The following is a 14,984-nucleotide window of genomic DNA, read 5'->3' on the forward strand; positions in this document are numbered from 1 at the left end:
GCACACCCTTTACCGCTGGCCGGACTCAGAGACGGCAGGCGCTTATAAGCGTTTCTTCATTGCCAGCGAGATGGCGCGAGGAGCGCAACGAAGGTCTTTCGGTCGCTGCAGCGGCCGCGTTTGCGAAAGGAGCGCGCTGTTCAAACAGAAATAAGTAACAACTGCGACCTTTAGTTCGCGCTCGTCCTGTGCTTACCTCTTCGTTCGTTTCGTGAGTTCTTCTTTATGTTTTAGAAGTGCGCTTCAAGTATCAAGCTGTGACGCATGATAGTTCACGCTCGTCCTGCGTGCGTTCTTTTCGTGCGTTTTTAAGCTCGAGCGACGCGCTGGCAATTTCGAGATGCTTTCCGTTCTTCGCGTTAGATTCAAATTTGTTGCTATCGCATTCATTGCCTCGCCGTTGCGGTGAATCTGTGACTTTTATACCTCTTTTCTATTTCCAAATTGTGCTAAATGTTTAGTGGTTGTCTATTATTCTTATATTATCCATGATTGTTACTGTGTTCTATCACACAAATGTCATTTAACTATGTCGACTTTCTTTGTGCACACCTAGGCTGTTATGCCACTTCGGTGTTGCATGAAGTTCGCGAATAAATAAATTGTTGAGGTGTTTATCAGACGGCAGTCGGCGACGATGCTCAATGGCGACAGTCAAGCAAGAACATGAGCTCAGAGCGCGAGCGGGAAGAGCCAAAGAGGACGACCCACTAGAAGGCTATAGAGAGCGCAACCCATTACTCATCTCAAAGGTTTCGCTACAATTACCCCGGGTACGAAAAGGGAGCCGTCCGGCGACCTAGCAGCTCGTTACTATGAGTGGGTCATAGTAGGCCTTGAGGCGCTCCACGTTGACTATGTCGCGCCCTCGACGGCGCATGTCCGAAGATGGTTCGATGGGTTCGATCACGTAGTTGACCGGGGGTGTGCGCTCGATGACCCAATAGGGGCCTTCGTATTTCGGCAGTAGTTTTGAAGAGAGGCCAGTTGCAGTGGTAGGGACCGAGAGCCATACGAGCGCTCCCGGGAGGAACGTGGACTCAGAAGTGGTGGTGCCACCGCGAATGCTCTTCTGCCGCTCTTGTTCCTGCGTTGTAAAAGTCTTGGCAAGCTCGCGACACTCTTCCGCAAGCCTGGCTGTGTCAGAAATTGGCGCACACTCAGTTTAATCTGGCTTGTATGGGAGTATCGTGTCGATGGTGTGCGACGGGTGCCTTCCGTACAATAAGAAGGGTGAAAACCCAGTTGTGCTTTGAGGGGCGGTATTATAGGCGTAGGTGACGAAGGGCAGAATGGCATCCCAATTTGTGTGATCGGCGGCGACGTACATTGAGGGCATGTCGCCGAGCGTACGGTTAAAGCGGTCGGTTAGGCCATTAGTCTGCGGGTGGTAAGCAGTAGTTTTGCGGTGAACAGCATGGCACTCTTTGAGAATGGCTTCGACGACTTCCGACAAGAAGACACGGCCTCGATCGCTGAGAAGCTCCTGGGGTGGACCATGACGCAGCATGAATCGGTGTAGCAGGAAGGAGGCAACGTCGCGTGCTGTAGCCGCTGGGAGGGCGGCGGTTTCGGCGTATCGCGTTAGATGGTCAACAGCGGCAATAGCCCAGCGGTTACCAGCCGATGTCACAGGAAGTGGTCCGTACAAGTCGATGCCCACGCGCCCGAACGGACGATTAGGGCAAGGTAATGGTTGTAGACCAGCGGGTGACACGTGCGTTGAAGGTTTTCGGCGTTGGCAATCGAGGCAGGAGCGAACGAACTTCTGCACATAGCGATACATGCCTCGCCAGAAGTATCGTTGTCGAATGCGGTGGTAAGTTTTGGATACCCCAGAGTGCGCGAATTGGGGATCAGAGTGGAAGGACTCGCATATTTCAAAACGCAGACTGCGGGGTATCACAAGTAGCCACTGGCGGCCGTTGGCGTTCTAATTGCGTCGGTGCAGTAGGTCGTCACGAATGGCGAAATGGTGGGCTTGACGCAACGCGCGAGTGGTTGGTGTTGCCGACGGATCAGTGAGCAAGTCTATCAGCGAGGCGATCCATTTATCCTTGCGCTGTTCGGTAGCGATGGTGTGAACGTCGATGGAAGAAACAATGTTACGGGACGAGCAGGGGGTATTGTCGTCAGGCAAGGGAGAGCGCGAGAGGGCGTCGGCGTCAGCATGCTCGCGTCCGTCAGCATGCTGGCGTCCGGGATATCGTAGTCCTGTAGGCGAAGTGCCCAGCGGGCGAAGCGGCCTGAGGGATCCTTCAATGACGACAACCAGCATAGTGCGTGATGGTCGGTGATGACATAAAATGCGCGACCATACAAATAGGGTCGGAACTTCGTAAGGGCCCAGATGATCGCCAGCCATACCTTTTCGGTGACGGTGTAATTGGTCTCGGCTTTAGTGAGCGTACGACTTGCATATGCCACGACATATTCAGGGCATCCTGGTTCGCGCTGCGCAAGGACAGCGTCAAGGCCAACACCGCTGGCGTCTGTGTGTGCCTCTGTAGGAGCCGTAGGTTCGTAGAGGCGTAGTATGGGAGGCGACGTCAACAAACGATGGAGCGTTGCGAAAGCGTCGTCGCACTCTGACGACCACGAATGGAGGGGCCCGTTACTTCCGAGGAGCTTCGTCAGCGGCGATATGATAGTCGCGATGTTTCGAATGAAGCGCCAAAAGTAGGAACACAGTCCTACGAAACTGCGCAGTTCTTTGAGGGACGTAGGTTTCGGGAACTCGGTCACGGCCGAAGCTTGGCTGGATCGGGGAGAATTCCGTCCTTGGACACGACGTAGCCGAGTATTGTCAACTGCCGTGCTGCAAATCGGCACTTTTTTAGATTCAGTTGCAGTCCAGCGTTGCTCAAACGCGTCAACACATGCCGGAGGCGTTGAAGATGCGTGGAGAAGTCTGGAGCAAAAACGACGACGTCGTCGAGGTAGCAAAAGCACGTGTGCCATTTCAGGTTGCGCAGAATAGTATCCATCATGCGCTCGAAGGTGGCGGGCGCATTACACAGCCCAAACGGCATGACGTTGAATTCGTACAAGCCGTCGGGCGTGACAAAGGCGGTCTTCGGTCGAGCGTCATCAGACATAGTTACCTGCCAGTACCCTGAGCGCAAATCGTTGGATGAAAAGAATTCTGCTCCTTGTAGGCTGTCAATCGCGTCGTCTATTCGCGGTAGTGGATACACGTCCTTACGAGTGATCTTGTTGAGTCGTCGGTAGTCCAAACAGAACCGCACAGAACCGTCCTTCTTCGCAACAAGAACGACAGGAGACGCCCAGGGCTGTTAGATGGTCGAATAACATTGCGTCGAAGCATGTCGTCGACTTGCTCGTAGATTACGCGGCGTTCTGTGGGAGATACGCGATATGGACGTTGCCGCAGTGGCGGTTGGGTGCCAGTGTCGATGCGATGCGTAACGGTGGACGTGCGACCGAGAGAAGTTTGGGCGATATCGAAAGAAGCGCGAAATTCTTCCAAGAGACCCAGAAGCTGGGAACGCTGGACCGGTGTAACGTTGTCAGCAATGGAAGAAGCGAATACGTCATCGGGCGATGAACCAGACGTGGTAACAGCACTGAGCGTGCTGGAGTTGGGGCAGTACGTGTCACCTGGTTCGTCCATAACTTGTGCGTCTTCGAGGGGTTCCACGCTGCCGAGACATTCTCCTCGCACCAACGTAACACTGTACGGAGATGGGTTGATAACAAAAAATTGACGCGCTGCCCTGAGTGACTTGCACGCTCGCGAAAGGCACCAGCAAGCCTTTCCTCGTGCAAACACGGTCAGATGGCGAGAGGAGTGCAACGGTGTCGGAGAGACTGGTGCAGTAGACGGACACCGCCGTTGACGAGTTTGCAGGCACTGTGGTGTCGTCTTTGACGAGTACCTGCTCACGGACGATGGACTGTCAGCCGGCGTCAGATCAGAGAATGGTGAGAGCTATATTTCGGCTGGTGCGCAATGAATCACGGCGTCGTGGTGGGAGAGAAAATCCCATCCTAGGATGACGTCGTGAGAGCATGCTGGAATTATGATCAATTCGACGGCGTACAGAGCATCGTTAATCATGACGCGGGCTGTGCACACCGCTGTAGGGTGAATACTTTGGGCGCTGGCTGTACGGAGGGAGAGCCTGGGAAGTGGCGTCGTCACTTTTCGCAGTAATCGCTAAGTTTGGCGTCAATAACGGATACGGCGGCTCCAGTGTCGATAAGGGCAGATGCGCGAACACTGTCCACAAACACGTCTAACACGTTCGATGGGCTTCGCTGAGGGCTTTCGCAGTTCGATAGCGTCGCAGCCCTTGCCTCGTGGACTGCGACGACTAGTTTTCCTGGTCACGTGGGACCGGACGTGGCCGCATCGGTGACAGTGATCTGCGTCGTGGTGACGGCGAACGGCGTGTAGATGAAGCTGGGCCAGACGACGGTGACATAGGCGGCGGTGAATCGTAATACGGGCGGCTTGACTGGCTGGTGATGGTTGAGCCGACACGAGGCGGCTGCACGCGATTGCAATAGCGGGCAACATGACCGGCGCAACCGCACGCGAAGCAGATCGGGCGGTTGTCAGAGGTGCGCCATCGATTCGTCTGGGTAGGTCCCATTCATAACGCAGGACGCGTTGGACAAGGCGTCTGCTGATACGACTGCATGATGGGCTGCATCGGTGGCCTAGGTATGACGTCAGCAAACGCAGCCGGCACACTCGCGTCAAAGGCCTGAGGTCTGGCGACGGCTTCGGCGTAAGTAAGTGGGGCAGCCACAGGGATCGCTTGGGGTGACCTGGCTACAAATTGCGCGTAACTGAGCGGCGCAGGCGCCGGCGGGGCTGGTGGTATTCCGGCATGACCTCCGCGATTTCCTGCTGAATAGCGTGGCGTAAGGGAGGCAGCAGCGTGGTCAATGGCTGTTCAACCTGCTGCGGGTGAGGGAAGGCCAGTAGGGAGAACTGGCGGGCAATTTTCTCGCGCACAAATGACTTGATCTCGGCGAGCAAGGCGGACTGATCAGAAATGGCCGACAAGCCAGCGAGATCGGCATCGCGTGATGCAGGTCGACGGGTCAGCAACCGCTGCCGGCGCAGCTCCTCGTCGCTTTGGCAGAGCGTGATCACCTCGGCCACAGTACGAGGGTTCTTGGCGAGCAGCATAGTGAAGGCATCGTCGTCGATGCCTTTCATAACGTTGCGGATCTTGTCAGACTCAGGCATAGCTGCGTCGGCTTTCTTGCACAAGTCCAGGACGTCTTCTATGTAGCTCGTAACGGACTCACCGGTCTGCTGAGCTCGTTCACGTAAACGTTGTTCGGCTTGCAGTTTACGAAGGGCAGGGCGGCAAAACACGTCGATGATGGCGGTCTTGAAAGCACACCACGTGGGAAAATCGGTGGCGTGGTTGTTGTACCACAGGCCCGCCACACCCGCGAGGTAGAAAACCAAGCTGCTGAGTTTGCCTGTCTCGTCCCATTTATTGGGTACGCTCACACGCTCGTTCATCGCAAGCCAGTCCTCAATGTCGGTCCCATCCGCGCCGGTAAAGATAGGGGGGTCGCGGATGCGGGGGACACCGGGGCAGGAGGTCGTTGTTGGAGGAGGCGTTTGCTGAGCAGCGTCTTGAGGCATGGTAGTTGGTAGGGTACGGGATCTTAGCTCCAGGGGCATCGAATGGGAGCACAGCACTCTCCACCAATTTGTTGAGGTGTTTATTAGACGACAGTCGGCGACGATGCTCAATGGCGACAGTCAAGCAAGAACACGAGCTCAGAGCGCGAGCGGGAAGAGCCAAAGAGGACGACCCACTAGAAGGCTATAGAGAGCGCAACCCATTACTCATCTCAAAGGCTTTGCTACAAAATAAATAAATAAATAAATAAATAAAAAGATGCGCACCTTCAGGATACCACGGTATTCTGAAGGTGCGCAAGAGGAACCGAGAGGACTGCAGTCCTGGATCAGAATTTCCTGCCGTGCGCAAGTGCTGGCACCTTGCGGATTTACCTGCCACGCACGGTAACTGGCGGTCTTCAATCGCCGGCTCGCTTGAAGGGCATTTCAAAAAATTCGAGCAGGCATTCCAACCTGTCGACGAGAATTACCAGCAAAGCTTTTAGCACACGGCACATGTCCCACCGCGGAGTCCAGTTCGGTATCAGAGGCCAGGCTGTGAACGTGCCCATCAGTGTCCAAACATTTGTGCCTAGTATAGCGCGACACATCGACGATAATATCGCCATCGAGGTTACGATTGGGCTTGACGGCAACAGCGAATGCGGGAAATGCACATTACAAAGTACACGCATAGGCCCATTAGACCAAGCTTACGCCCACCTGTACTGACACCCTTTTGTAAGCTGGCTTTACTCCGGCATGCAAATGTCCTGTAAACAGAGATGGCTCTCAGGGTGTGAAGGTCAATAAATGCAGGTAAGATATTTTATTTTCACATTAAAGCCAATTTTTGTATGGCATTCCTCATGACAGTGCAACGAGCGTTACATCACGCTACAGTATCAATTGTGGTGACTTCGCACGCCATCATGGCTACTTAATGCCGTCAGATATCAAAACACACAAAATGACGGCTTGTGCGTCACCAACGGAGCCACTGAGCGGAGCGGCCATGGAAAGGCCACAATATCTTTCGCTAGCACGTGACGAGAAGCTTATACCATGCAGCGACCTCAGGGTACTCTATGAACCAGAACTACCTTTTAAAAAGATGTCAAATAATATGGTTGAGCCAAAGCTTTATTCCACGAAAAGCAAGATGGCGCCGACGAAGAAGACGCCCGAGCGAATGACTGATGATATTTTGCAGATGAGGAAGATGAAGTCCAATAAATTCCTACATTAACGCTTTCAGCCCTAAATTTTTCATTTTGGTTGGATAGTTGTTTGTGTGTGTTTTCCAAATAGTTATGACCTCAGAAGACCACAAACGAAAAATTAAGCCAATGGTGCAAGTATTAATGAATTAAGAGACATTGCATTGAATTAGATCATCTGGGCTCAGTAGCTGCGAAATGAGAAAAATGGATTTTTTTCCTGCTACTAATAAGTGTATACAAAACGTGAACCATGTCTCATTTTTCAGTGTGATACTCATTGATACAGCTTCGGTACGTCGGCCCAAAAATGGCGCTTACCCGCCTCAGCGTACCCACCTCGGCGTCACCCATGACTTCGGTCAAGCTTCTTCTTTGTAGGTCACAGCTCTGCAAGCGTGTCACAATTTTGGTGTCAATAGCAGTGGGAATCATTGAAGAAGTATTCATCCAAGAATGGACAGTGTTGGTTTCATTTCCGAGGTGCTAGGGGAAATTTTGTGTGATGGTGTGAACTGACACCGCCAGGGCCGAAATGGCTAATTGCCCCGTTGACTGAAGCGGTCAGCCTGGCCCCAAATTGCACTGTGGAACGCAGATGAAAGGGCTTGAGACGCGAAACGTGCATGACCTCTGGGCCGCGGTAGCATTGATCAGGGGGCATAAGAGCAGGTGTGACACGCTAGTTCACCGGCCAGGCGTGGCCTATAACTTTCTAGGGCCAATAAAGCGAGACTAAGCTTTTCGCATAAGGGGTTCGTGCAGGCCTCCATAGGATTACGTCGTCGCTGGGGTGATAGAAAACGATGCGGTAAGTGGCATCGTAACAATGTTTGCGATCTTCTTGAATTGCATCGGTGTCTATACGGGCACAACGACGGCGTTGGGCGACACGGGACAGAAACTGGTTGCAAATGAAAGGCTCAGAGTTAAAGGGACCAGAGAAGAACGAAACGTCGAGTGATGAGGTTTGTTGGCGTCCGTACGCTAAGAAAAACGGCGAGTAACCCGTGGTCCGTTGAACCGACGTATTGTACGCAAATGTTACGAATGGGAGTATCGCATCCCAGTTACGATGGTCAGGTTGGATATACATTGACAGCATGTCGCACAGCGTGCGATACAAATGTGTGCGTTAAACCATTGGTTTGTACGTGGTAGCTAGACGTTGTCTTGTGTAATGTGTTTGACACTTGGAGAGCTTCACTGAGTGTGCTTGAAAGAAATGCCTTGTCACAGTCGCTAAAATACCGACTGTGACATCGAGGGTCATCGTGACGTAGGTAGATAGCTTTCAGGAAGGTTGTTTTTTCTGAAGCAGTTCCTGAAGTGATCGAGGCCGGCTTAGCATACTGGGTCAAGTGATCAACAGCGGTGACGATACATATCTTGCCGTCCGGGGTAGTTGGGAGGGGCCCGAAGAGGTCATTCAAACGACAGTGAACGGCTCTGCTGGGCAAGGAAGTGGTTACTTGGGCAAGTAGTACGGCGCTTGCGGTGTTGACAATGTGCGAACGAGGCATTATATTCAGATACGCTCGTGGAAAGACCCGGCCAGGGCAATCGACTGCGGATGCGCTCGTGAGTTCTGTGGTAACCAAAGTGGCCTGACGTTGAGTCGTCGTGTAAAGCCCGCAGAACTTCAGCGCGAAGAGCGCATGGTACGACGGGAACCCATCGATGGCCTTCCGTGTGAAGAATATACCGATTTAGTACACCGCCTTCGAACTGGAATTCGCCGTGATATCGAGCTATAGATGGCAGCACAGTCGCCGCGTTTGTGTGGATAGAAGGTCGGCGGCGCGTATACAAATGTACGCGGCAGCGTTCTGCCGTATGCGGTTTGAGTCGATTGGTGGCGAGTAAAGCGAGTTGACTGCAGCCTAATGGTGATGTATGTGCCGTCCAGTGCCACATCAATGCACGCAACCGTCCTAACGTACCTATTAATTTGAGAGAAGTGCAATCTGCCAATCAATCGGGTACTGGCCTTCAGTCACATTCGTGTATTGCCCTGTGCTCGACGTTTTTTCTTGCTTTATTTACACGTGTTTAAATTGTGTTTTACCTATACCACAATATAAACTGTGTTGCGCGACTGAGCCATTGAAGTATTGACTTCGTGCTTTAGCGGCTACAAAGAAAGAGAACCTGTATTTCTGCCTAATTAGATGAAGTAGAACTTTGTGCACTCTGCTTTTCTGTTTGCATGAATACGCGTATTGCTGTAGAAATGCGAGGCTTCAGGTCTTTTTTACCGCTTCCCATCGTCTGCAGACGCTAGCTCATGCCTTGCGGTATCACAAGGCTTTCCAAATCGCCAATACATCACGAGATGGTGTCGCTAAAATTCGGGATTCATACCTCGACATTTAGTACTTTTTTTTTTCGTTTAAGATGACGCCGAATGAACTCTGTGACGTGCTTGAACGAGAAAGTGGTACGCTCATTGAGATGATTTTGGCGAATAGACGGTACGACGGTTAGACCTAGCGCCATACCGACACGGGAGTGTACTCACCTGTTAGAGTGCATACAAGTCTCGTAAGGCGAAATGCTTATGTATACCGTGTAGGCATACTACAAGCAATTGATACTGTGCTAGTGCCACGGAATGAGCTGTAATCTGAGGATGCGCTGTGACGTACGCACACATGCGAACACGGTGTGGCTAGCAGACGACGCAAGGAGTCATCCACACCGTTGGGTTTCGTCTGTTCGCCGCTAGCTGCCGAGTCTGCTCGATCTCGCCGCCAATAGCTTGAGCTATTTCTGTAGCATGGCATTGGGGGAAGACGAAGCAACGCTTGGGTGACCGATGATGAACGAATTTTTGACAGCGCATTCACGCTTACCTTGATGTTTTATAGTCTTCGAGCGCCTGAGGTCTTTTATTTGACGAAACAAAAGCGCTAAAAATGTTGATTCTATTACCGCTATAAAGTCGGCTTCACTTATAAGCACAAATAATTTAGTCGGAAGAACATTTTTCTACGAATACCATCAATCGTTTTAAATCACTAAGAATGCCCTCGTAGCATGTTTATTACTTTGTTCTTGTTAGCTATTGCCTCGGGGTGCCCGCAGGTGTAGATGTCGATGTAGACCCACTAGCGCCGTTGACATACATGTTGCGGTTTGTTTAATCTTTCTTCGTAGGCACGTTGCTCTTCGCGACTACTAACCGCGGTGAAAGAAAATTCGAGGCATTCGTATGGTTCAGACATGTATTCGCAATTTGGAAGCGAATGGAAGTGGAGATAGAAGCGATAGAAATGGAGGGCAGCCTTGATTCCCAAAGTAACAAAATTTTTCAAAGGTGACCATTAAAAATTAGGCGAGTCGCAAAATAATAAAACAAAGTCTCATACACTGAAGCAAAACAGGAGCCCACATTTCCGTGTTCCAGAACAGCAAGAAATAAACGAATAACTTCCACGAACGCATTTGTGAAGTCCACCTGTGACATCGGAAGCTGCTTTTGGCAACCGTAGGAGTACAGAAGAACTGTACGAGCGACGTGTATATTGTTTTTAAATCACCTGGCCCCAATTCCTGGTGCCTGGTGAGACCATATGAGGATCGATATTAATAAATGCAAAGGCAGTGATAATAATTTGGCAAATTTTATGTAATAAACACCTGGTAGCTGTACTGGACTGTAGACTCCAAAAGAACTGTTTTTCTTTTCAGAGCCTTTCGGCATCCAAATATTATGGCTTCTCCAAAAAGAATGGGGACACGTCTCCAAATCTCACAACTTCTTTTTAAATATCCAGCAATACTGGGGAAATCGTTTTAAGCGAACCTCTTTTATAGCACATTTTAGTGGCGGCGTCGTACGCAAAAAAACCCTGCACCGGCGTGCGTACAGAAATACGTTCCTTGAAAATGCGTCAGTCACATTGGTATTTGTTTGCGTTGTTTTCATCTCCTTGATGCTCTATCGATCGGGGGTTTGAAGGCGATGTGCCATTTTGGACATTGCAATCTCATCTTTTATCGAGGTCACTTGTGATTTCACGTTCTCACATTTCATCAGTGCCTGGATATGAACGCATAACCGTCAATGTTTGTGTCAATTGAAGTATTGCGCTGATGTGCACGTGAATCACGGTCCGATTGTCGGCATGGAAGGAGAAAACAGTTTGAGAGTGCGTAGAATAAATTCACCGAAAGAGAGAATGATAGGAAGAAAGCAAGCAATCAAGCACGAAAGAAAGCAAGAAAGAAGGCACATTAATACGCCAAGTGCTCACGCACCAATTCATAGTGTTAGTACAGGCTCTAAAGAAGAAGCTGGGCCGAGAGAGGGCCGACCACAAGTTTACTGCCTTTATCCTACCATTGTCATTGTTACCCTTGCAAATATTTACAGATCCGCAAAGAAATTTGCAGTAATCAGTGATAGTCATACTGGCAACGTAAATCAAACACTGTCATTTCGACGAAATAGAAACATGCCGACAGTGTTTAAAGTTCATTTAGAAAAACCTGGAAAAGATTCGAGGTCATTTAGGCAATTTAGTGTATGCGAAAATCGCGGCGCAGGAAAATCTGTTCGCACGCACTTTTGCTAGATTGCGCCACTATCCACATGAGTTCGAAATACTGGCTGATTGCGCGTTTTCTGGCTGAGCCGTGAGTTGCAGTGCGTCATCGTCTGCGGTTTCTGTTAACACGGTTTTGTAACTGTACTTCACGTGAGCTCACTATCAATAATTAAGATAAAAGCATCTTTCCACCGTCAAGTATAGAACGCGTCTGAGGAGATAGGAATGCTCTCACGGTAGAGTATTGGAGGCAATGGCGGTGCCATTGTAGAACGAGATTCTAATCACGTGCGCTGTGAGGCGCTTTTGCTCTAGGTTCTGTAACAACTCCATTCTCCAACCTTCACTTTTCTCCATGTACGCGGTAGGGTAAAAGCCCCTGCATTTTACCAGCGAAGCAGTTTAAGCTACCGTAATTGGTACGGCCTGCGGGTATGTCCCGTGTGCCCTACGCGAAAACTATCATCATCATAGACGAATATGTGCCACATAAATTGGGTAAATCCCACTCTCACCACTTGTCCACTACAGTGAAGAAGAAAACTATCGTCATGAAACCGGGATGTGCAACTGCGCGGCCTATCAGAAAATGATTATCGTAAACGGGTATGTGTCATGGTAGGTGGTACTACCGAAATAACCACCTAGGCGTAGTTTCTGCCGAAGCTAGCTAATACCAAGTTTAACCACGACATAGTCATGTTCAACCTTGCAGCTACCAAGGTCAATCTCGACATAGCCAAGCTCAACCTAGCCACACCAAGCTTAACCTCGATTACAGCGAAGTTCTACGGAGTTCAACCTAGCTACAACCAAGTTCGATCTAGCTACAACTACAATAAGCTGCCAGTCGATCTATGAGAGGTGCGAACGCTTGGTTTCAGCGGGAGGTTCTGTCTTTGGAGCTTGGACATCCATGTCGTGTCTGTGACTGTCTGTTTTTTAACTCGAACATCTATGCGCTGAAGATTAGCGTAGAAACAACCTAGCATCAGCTAGTTAAATAAAGCCTAGCAACTATCTATAAGAAACCTAGAAACAACCTGCACCAGCTAGCTGAGGCTTATAAACAACCTTGAAGCAACTAGATTATTCTTCAGATCTCGTCCATTTCCGCTGTTTCAAGCCTTGCGTGGCTTAGTAAAAGCTTCGCAATTATCGCATCTCACACCTTCCCTCTCGCCTTCAATTTCGAACAGTCCCAGGCTAAGGTCCTAAATATTTGGGCTCTGGACCGTAGCATCGGGACCGTTGGCAAGCTGAGGCTCTCGAAACAACACAAGGTGCGCGGTTCTACAGCGCCACCTTTCATGTTCTTGAGCAAAAACCCCAACAGTTTCGGTAGAGTGACCTAGAATACGGGGAGTGTCTAAAGCACCGGCTCCCGCGTGCGCCTTTTGCGGTGATCTGCCGCGCCGCTGCTGCACCGGACCCGTGGGCTTTCCGCGCGGAAAGCAAGTGGCATCTGTAGCGCGCTGTAGTTTTTTGCGCTGAGTTTCCATAAAGGGCACTCGCCTACTCAACTTCTGTAATGTGGTGCGAAATGGAGCTTAACCATCTTTTAGCGTTTTGTTTGTGCTGAGGCAACAAAAGGATGCAAAAAAAGTCATGTGTCAAGCGGCGGAACAGAAAGACGTGGGAACGGCCTACAACGTGCTAGGGCACGTTCCGAGGGACCGAAATAAAGTTAATTCATCCATCCATCCATGGGTCAAGCGGCATCAGCATGACCTAGTTCCGATGATAGAGTCGAGAACGCTGGTGCCTGCGTAAAAAGGCGCAAAACGCACACGCACAAGGAAAGAACGAAAAAAACTTATTCTCACGGGTAATTGGGAATAACACCACGCATGCAAGAATTAAGAGTAATAAAAAAGTAAATTATACGCGCAGTCAGCTGAAATACTTACGCGCAGTGATCGCTTCACAGTACGAGCTTTTTACTCATGGTCGCCAGTGGTTTGCTAGCCATATGCACACCCCTTTTATTCGGTATGTTGTTAGCCTCCCCTGCTAGCACTTTATTATGGACAAAGCACATCGGGAAGACGTAAGGGAAACAAATGAAAGACTAGAGACGGCCATACGACCGCAATGACGTTTGCACATTTTTGCTTCTGAGGTAGCGTACAACAGCTCAACCTGCGCAAACATTTGAAAGAAAAGTAATGCCAAGTAAACTTATTCCACAAGTTATTGCATAAAAGGCGTAATATAGAAAATGCTTTACAAATATCCAGATATCATGAAATGAAGTTACAAATACCCCATTCTAGCTGTACAAAAAATACAGGGCACACGACCGCCATTTTCCGTTTTTTACTGATGAGCTCAATATAGTACCCACCTTGCTTTCATGCTGAAGTTCCGGAGTACCTAAGCAGCGTGTATGGTCATCTCTTTAATAAATATAAACACCTAGATAAACACCTCCAACTTGCCCAGACATCAGTTCTTCTACACCTAGATGACCAGACGGGAAAAGCAAACCTACTTTGTCCCGCAGACGCGTGCAATCAGCTGCTCTGTGTTGAGAATCAGGCTTGTTGTCGGGCGATCGCTCGTAACATGAATGAGGCATGCACGATGTTGCACTGTTAACATTTTATATACTTTGGTTTGTCTTGTTTTTTAAAAAGGCCTTAGATGTCTCATCAAACACGAAAATTACCATCGGCGTCCCGCATCGCCAACCCGAGTGATGCACAAAATCATCACGTTATGACCCCACTTTGACGTCACAGATCGACAAAATTTGTGATGCAACTATGACGTCATGTGATGACGTCGTCACATCATATGGTCGCTTTGCATTGCCTCTGTGATCTGGCACCGATCACGGAGGCAATGTAAAATCAGGTGAGGTGCAGATAGTTGCAATACCTTCGATCCTGTGGGCAGTCCCAAACCAGTTTATGTGCAGAAAGCTTTCGGAGAGGGGCGAAGGAGGATCAATGCATCGACTGATGACGAAAAAGAAGATGGCTTTCGTTTTCGAGTCGTCTCAGGCGAATTACCGTGATTTTATGCATTTTTTCCGCATACATTTTACCTTGTGGGCAGTTCTTCAAAATTTATGGTAAGTCCTACATGTTGACATTGATATTGGGGATCACCACATGTTTATTTCCTGACGGAGACAAATCGTCAGACCACACATCGCCAGAATTATTTCTGGCCGAAGAAAGCGGGTTTGCGCGCCACACGCCGAATTATTATTGTTCGTCGTTAAGCAAATGGCAAGCATGTCAAGTTAGTGATGCCATGACCTATCGGTCATATTACGCATACACTCGTGCCCCTCCGTGCCAATTTTCGTGAGTGAACCAAGTGAACGAGACGCGAGTTACGCGTGTAATTTTTCACTTTTGGTACCGCGGCCACGCCGACGGACACATTCTGCTTCGCATGAAAAGGCTTGAAACAGCAGAGCGCGGGGGCAGCCTTGTAAAACAAATCTAACGCACGAAATAAAAAAAGGATGTGAAGGGTGCAAACGCGTTAGCATGAGCTAGCCATTTACTACGTGCATATCTGCTACCCCGTTCTCCTTGTTATCTCCAGTTTATTGTCTCCTGCAGCAAGTTTACGCTC

The sequence above is a fragment of the Rhipicephalus sanguineus genome, chromosome 9 (genome assembly GCF_013339695.2).
Source record: "Rhipicephalus sanguineus isolate Rsan-2018 chromosome 9, BIME_Rsan_1.4, whole genome shotgun sequence".
NCBI classification, from domain to species: domain Eukaryota; kingdom Metazoa; phylum Arthropoda; class Arachnida; order Ixodida; family Ixodidae; genus Rhipicephalus; species Rhipicephalus sanguineus.